This window comes from Mus caroli, unplaced genomic scaffold (assembly GCF_978045245.1).
Source record: "Mus caroli unplaced genomic scaffold, Mus_caroli_1 scaffold_15, whole genome shotgun sequence".
Lineage (NCBI taxonomy): Eukaryota > Metazoa > Chordata > Mammalia > Rodentia > Muridae > Mus > Mus caroli.
Window position 1 is genome coordinate 30,459,711 of NW_028227270.1, and position 7,021 is coordinate 30,466,731.

Consider the following 7,021-nt stretch of genomic DNA (forward strand, 5'->3'; position numbering starts at 1 on the left):
CTGAATTATAGTCCCCTCTTCCTTATCTCTTCCTGAACTCCCATGACATCCAAGGACATGAGTTACGCCTGAGCCCAGCCTGACCCCCAAGGCTGTCAAGGAGGATCTATGTTCCGGAGATGAGATGCAGAGTGCCCGTCGCCTGGAGCCTGACTTCGGCCCTCATGTCAGCAGATGCCCACTTCTTTGTTCTTTGTTATAGTCCCCCTCGACCCCTCCCTATTCCCCACGATGTATGCTTTAAAACCAGGCATCTCAGCCTAATAAACGGAGACCTTGATAGGACCCTCTACTTGGTCTCCAGCTCCTTTTTCTCTTCCTCCCATTTTCTTCCAGGTTTGCGGTCCCCCTCGCACCTACGAATAACTGAATCCCATGGGACGGGATAGTTATCATTTACTCAGTGGCTTTATCCTAAAATCTCCAAATTTGTGTTCATTATTCAGAAAATAATATCTTGAACATATAGTTACAATCCAGGACAAGGGCAGTGGAGGTTTGAGGAGTTCAGGTCCAGCCTCAGCCACATGGTAGGTTCCTGGGCAGCCTGTGCTACCCGAGACACTATCTCAACTCCTGACTCCACCTTACACATAGATAAAATAATATCTTAGATCTGTTAGCAAACAGCACACACAATGTGCTCTTTGAAATGAAATGGGTTGGTTGACTCTGTCACACAGACCACCACACTCTTATCACAGATGCTAAGCCATGACATGTATATCACACAGCATGTTCCTCATTGTGAGCTTAGCTTCAGTGAATGCAAAGTGGTTTCTGTCTCTGTAGATATGGGGCCCCTGCAATCATCTGATAAAAGCTGTTCTTTAATGCTGTTACAGGCGGTTTCCTGTCTAAGACCCTAGTCAGAGTCTACTCTGAGCCTCAAGTTTCCTCGTCTGCCTCGTGTCTCTGTCATCTCATCCAATGTATCATTAGTAAAGCTATTTGCATGATGCATGCAGCAGACACCTATATCGAACCCTCTTGTCTCTAGTCACAACGGCCACTGTCCCTTTCTTTTGTCAATCTGAGCAGAAGTGGCCCTCAAGAAGATTATGGGTTTGCTGTGCACACCTTTTAAGGGTATTTGCCTCAGTCGTCATGTGTTTATATATTTGCATATTACCAAGTTTGGTTTGATTTTTTCCTGGCACAGTACCAATCAGTGTTTGCTAGGTGGACAAATGTACATAAGAGCAGGCCTCCTGTCTCAGTTTAACTTGAGCAATGATGTATGCCTCTAATCTTAGACACGATCCATGTTTCATGAAGTGAGAGAGAAACCTAAAGAGAGAAACATTAACATTTAAATTAGATGCATGTGTTGCTGTTTGATTTAGATGTACTATTCAGATTCCAATCAAATCAGAAGTTGATTTGATGGAAATTGATAGGAACCTTAGTGGCAGTTAGACTCTGAGCTTGATGTAGAATTACACACTCTCCCTGCACACAAAGAGCAGAAAGTACATACTGTATAGAGCTCTGCTGGGGGACAAATATAACCTGGTTTCCTTTATTTCTTTTTAACTTTTTAGAATATAAAATAATGCATTTCACAATGGCATTTTCATAGCTACATGTAGTTTTACATGTCAATTCTGTTTTTAGTCAACTACATTCTGTGGAATGTTTGAGGTAATTCATTCTCTAGTTTAAGTGGTTTAAGATTCAGGTTCTAGAAGTCATAACCACATGGCAAGAGGTAGGGATTCCTTATGTGAGATTGTTGATGGGTTCATTCATCCAGTCACTCACTGAGTACAGTTCAGGACATTTATTGAATGTCCACTAGAGCACCGTGTATATATTTGTTAATTAGTCAAAGTTCCTGTTTTCACTGGGCAAGCTTTCTGATGAGGAAGCAATATACACTAGTAAATATTGAAGTGTGCTTTGTGATGTCTGGCTACAAGGAAGGCTGAGTTGACCCCCACATAGGAGGTGCATGTGCATGTGACCTGATTGGACAGAAGAGCTTGAGTCCAAGCCTGTGTGCCACAAACATGGTCAGGTGAAGTAGCTGATATGGTAGAGAAGCAGGGATAGAGGGATGGGTATTCTGGGCTTTGTAGGAAGTAGGTTTGGCTTTTCAGTCTCTATGCAAGGACAATTACCATTAATCACCATTAATTTACCATTTGACTGCTGGATCGCCCCTCCCCGGAAAGCATTGGATAAATACAGACTTCTGTTTGTCTATCCTTCATAAGTTAAGTTTGATATATTTTTTCCTTTTGTGAACAGAATTCTATATGGTCATATATGAGTATGAGAGATGAATTTTTGAAACTGAAAATTCCAGTTAAAATTAACTTAGTCATATTCAACAAATCAGAAAATTAAGCACCGATATACAACTTCCTGCTCCCCCTGGAGACTGTTGAGGGAGAGTTTCTACATCCATTAATTGCGTGTGTTGTGAGTTACTTGCTTTTTCTCTGCTCTGGAATTTTCTGTTTTTACAGTGAGGAGCCTTGAAACATGAGAATACATCTCCTTTTGAAGCCAATGGCAGGTTTGTTCAGAACGTTGGAAACAGAGACACGTTTCCTCCAGAATTAAGAGCAGGTGAGTTTCCTAAACACCATGCATGATCAGGGTTCCTGGAGTTAGTAAGGTTCTCATCACGTGACTATACCCAAGCACAAGAGGCAGGGAAGCTTTCTTTTTGGTTCGTGGTCTCTGAAGTTCCAGGCATGGATGACTGTCTCTGCTGTCATAGGCCTCCAGTGAGGCAGACATCATAGCTGTGGAATGAGTGCAGCAGAGACTTCTCATCTCACAGCAGTCAGCAAGAGGGAGTGGAAGAGCAAGACTGTGGGAGGGAGAGTCTTGCCTGGAATATATCCTTTGGTGATCCCTCTCCGGTGATCCCCCTCCTCCAACTACATCCCAGATCCCAAGTCTATTCAGTTAAGACACTAACCCAGGAATATAGGAGTTGCTGGGTGATGAGTCATAAAGTCATTGTCTTTCACCTACGAGTCTTGTGCTGTCTGCCTCCGGCTCTGAAATGGGAAGACTAGTCTGTCAGCTGCAAGTGGGGTAAAATCTCAACTTTATATGTTCTTGACAAAGACGCCCAAGCAATCTGAGAGGCAGGAATAACACCAGGCAAGGCCATTCCCGAGTGTGTTCAGCCTGTGAGATAGCCAATTAACATTTTTCTACTGTCTTTCTCATGCAAAGTCACAAGATGAGCTATTCTCAGACAATCGCTTCAGAAGTGAGACTTCTATTCTAAACTTTGTGAAAGCTACTAGGTATTAATTATTCTGCTTTTAATATTCTTAACCAAGTAGGAGAATATTTCCACAATGAAAAGAGTAATATGGTAAAATGTTAGGATCATCAAGACTTATAATCCTTGATTTAACTCTAACAGTTTTGTGTGCATGGTCTTGAATGATACCCAAGCACAGTCCCATGAATGATTCTTATGACTCTATAGTTTGTTTGCATTTCCAGGACCAGTGAGAGCAGACAATGGGGGATGGTCTTGGGATTACACCTACCCACTGGGTTCTGAGGAACAGGCAGTGTCATTGATACCATAGAAGACTTCAAGGAGCTGCTCTGGCAGTTGGAGATGCTCTATGTCTCCAATATAGTGGCTACTTGGCAAGGGTAGCTACTCAACGCCTGGAATCTGATAAATCTGATTTCAGAATTGTTATGTATGTAGATTTCACACCAGCTTTTACAGCCTAGGCAGCAAAGAACGTCAGATATCGCATTAGGAAATCTTAAAACAGGGTGGAAAGACAGCACAGAGGTTAAGAGCACTGATTTCTCTTCCAGAGGTCCTGAGTTCAAGTCCCAGCAACCACATGGTAGCTCACAACCATCTGTAATGAGATCTGATGCCCTCATCTGATGTGTCTGAAGACAACTACAGTGTACTTACATATAAAGTAAACAAATAATTCTTTTTTAAAAAAAGAAATCTTAAAACTATAAATGTAGCATTATCATTAAAATTAATTTCCCATTCATTTTTACTTTTTTAAAATGTGACTACTAGGAAATTTAGGCTGCATACGTTGCTCTCACCGAGCAATGCCTACTTTAGAGTTTTGCTACATTTAGGGTGGTCCTTGAGCCAGCAGCATCTGGGCCATGAATAGGAACATGGACTCCTCACCCCACCCAGACCTACAGACTCAGAACCCAAATCTCACCAAAGTCCTTGTGACCTGAACAAACAAGAATGATTAAGTACCAGAGAACTCCCTAGGGTCAGTGTTGCCAGATTTAACTATTAAAATGTAGCGTAAGGGCTATTCCTGGTTGTCAACTTGACTATATCTAGAATTGGAGAGCTCACCTATGATTCAGATCTTGAGGCTGGGAGACACAAGTTTCTGACCTGTATCTTTGCATGGAGATCTTGAGGCATAGTGGTCATGAAAGCTTAGATCCAGGCAAGGTAGTACACGCCTTTAATCCCAGGAGTTTGAGGCAAGTAGATCTCTGAGTTCAAGGTCAGCCTGGGACAAAGAAAGTCCCAGATCCAGGCATGGTAGTACACACCTTTAATCTGGGCCACAGCTTCTGCTGGAGACCTTTACTAGAGTTGCCTTGGTCATGCTGTCTCTACACAACAATAAAACCCAACCTAAGAAATATAGTTTATCTGTGAAAATTAACTTCCTGCTCTCCAAATCTGCTTTACTACTTGCAATTCCATAGAGAAGATCAAGTTGATAAAAGCAGAGATGTTGAGTGGAAGAAGGTAGAAAAGGGTGTGTGAGAGGAAGTAGGAACGAGTCAAGGCACAAAAGATGTATTAAACTATCATTATGACAATGATGGTGGTGATGATGATGATGATTGCAGGGCAGTGGGCGCTGGGGGAATAAAGGGGATGGGAGAAAACCCACATCTCGCCAAACCCATGCCCCGCTAGAGTTCCAGTGCTCTGGGTGGGCAGATGCGGAAGACTGCCGCACGCTTTCCACATGGCCCCGGGTGGGTGTCTGGCTGTTTGAAGCCACTTACCCCCACTCGGCGACAGGGGCAGCCCTAGGTACTAGGTTCCCAGCCTCTGGCATCCCATGCTGGATATGGTGGAGGAGCTGAGAACAGAATAGTCGCTCACCCCTCCCCCCCGCCCACCTGGGGCGGTATTGAGCCCCGAGAGCAGGGGGATGGTTCCCATGCAGGCGAGAGTCCTTTGTCAGGTCCACAGCTGGATCACAGGAAGACCTTCCTGCAGGAGTTTAGACATAGCTCCTTAGGAGAAAGCCTATCCCATCATTCAAGCACGGTAGGCCTTGATGATCAGAGACAGTCTATAGTTTTAGAGCTTTATTGTAGAAAGGTGGTGAAAAAGAGAGAAGGTAGAAAGAGAGAGAGAGAGACTGGCCTTGGACACATGGAGAGAGGGGGGAAGGGAGAGAGAGGGAAGGAGGGCTAGAGAGTAAGAAAGGTAAGGGCTTAAAGAAGAGTGAGAAGGGGCCAAGCAGCCCCTCTTATAGTGAGCTGGGCTATCTTGTTGCCAGGTAACTGTGGGGAGGAGCATACCTGTCTATAGTCAGGTAACTGTGGAGATGGAGTCTATCCAGAATGCCAGAAACGTGGGACATTGTCTGTGTGACTGATAGTCACAGAATTATGGAGTTGGGGGCTCTGTGGTTTTAGGCACCTGTCTCTGGGAATGTGGCTTGCTTTTCTGTCTCTTGTAGAATTCTCTACTGGGAGCAAGCCCCATTCAACCAAAATAGGCTGTCTATCACAGTCCCACAGATGATGATGACAACGATGATGATGACAGCATCTCAAGTGGTCCAGAACTAACTATGCGGCCAAGGATGAAGTTGAACTTGTGGTCTTCTTGTTTTCAGCTCTCTACTGCTGGAAAATAGATGTGTGCCAGCTCACCCAGCATATTATTAAGTTATTATCACAACCCTTCCCCTTTGTTTCTGTATTTTTTCATTTTCCCCATTTATTATGCTTCATTTCCCTTTTGTAGTTTTCTGAAGGGGTGCCTGGTGCCACATGAGGAGGAGACAGCACACAATGAAGAGAAGAATGTCACCAACAAGTCCCTAGCTTCCCTAAAATCCATTACTTCCCCCAAAATTCAATTAAAAACAGCCCTTCTCAGGCTGCAGAGATGGCTCAGTGGTTAACAGCTCTGCCTGCTCTTCCAGAGGACCCAGGTTGGATTCCCAGCACCCACATGGTAGCTAACTCATGTTTCAAGGGATCCAAGGCCCTCTTCTGCCCTCTGAAGGCACTGTACACATGTGCTGCACAGACGTGTATGTGGGTAAGACACTCATACCCATAACATAATAATTTAAAAAATTAAAGATAGCCTCTGTCACCTACTAGTACTTTTCCACTCGAAGTATCAAGTTCTGAAGCAACAAAAATGCCTATGTTTCGTTTGGAAAGACTCTCAGTGTTATAGGATTTTATTATGTGTAGTTTTTGCCATCTCATTTTCACCAGAATCCTTTTTACCCAGCATATAACAGCCAGCATATAACAGCATAGAAAATACTGGACGTTGTTCTGATATCTTCCAGCACATGCGTCGTTGTCCTGTGCGCATACCTCCTCCTCTTCCCCTCTGAGGCAATTCTTTAAAGCACCCCTGCCCCTGATTCTACAGAAAACCTTCACAGGAGGGAGAACTTCGCTGGCTGTTACGGTAGAACGCTCTCAAAGCCATCCCACCGGGCATGACTTTAGCTGCTCCTAACTCCAGAGCCAGAGGTCCTCAGTATCCCTCTCAAGCCCGCTCAGGTAGATGGAAAGTTCACATTCAACAGAGAACTATGACCTAGGACACGTGTGGAAACAGAGGTAAATTCTAGAGAATGTTTTACCAACTAGTTTACCTTAAAAATGTCTGGAAAAATAAATACTTGGTTGATTTGAGAGAGAAAGGCAACCATTTTCTGGAAAGCAGTATGAGAACCTTAGTTAAGTGTGTGCAGCAGTCACTCAATAGGGCAACTTCCCGTAAAGGGCTCACTAGCGATGCATTTTCTCTAAA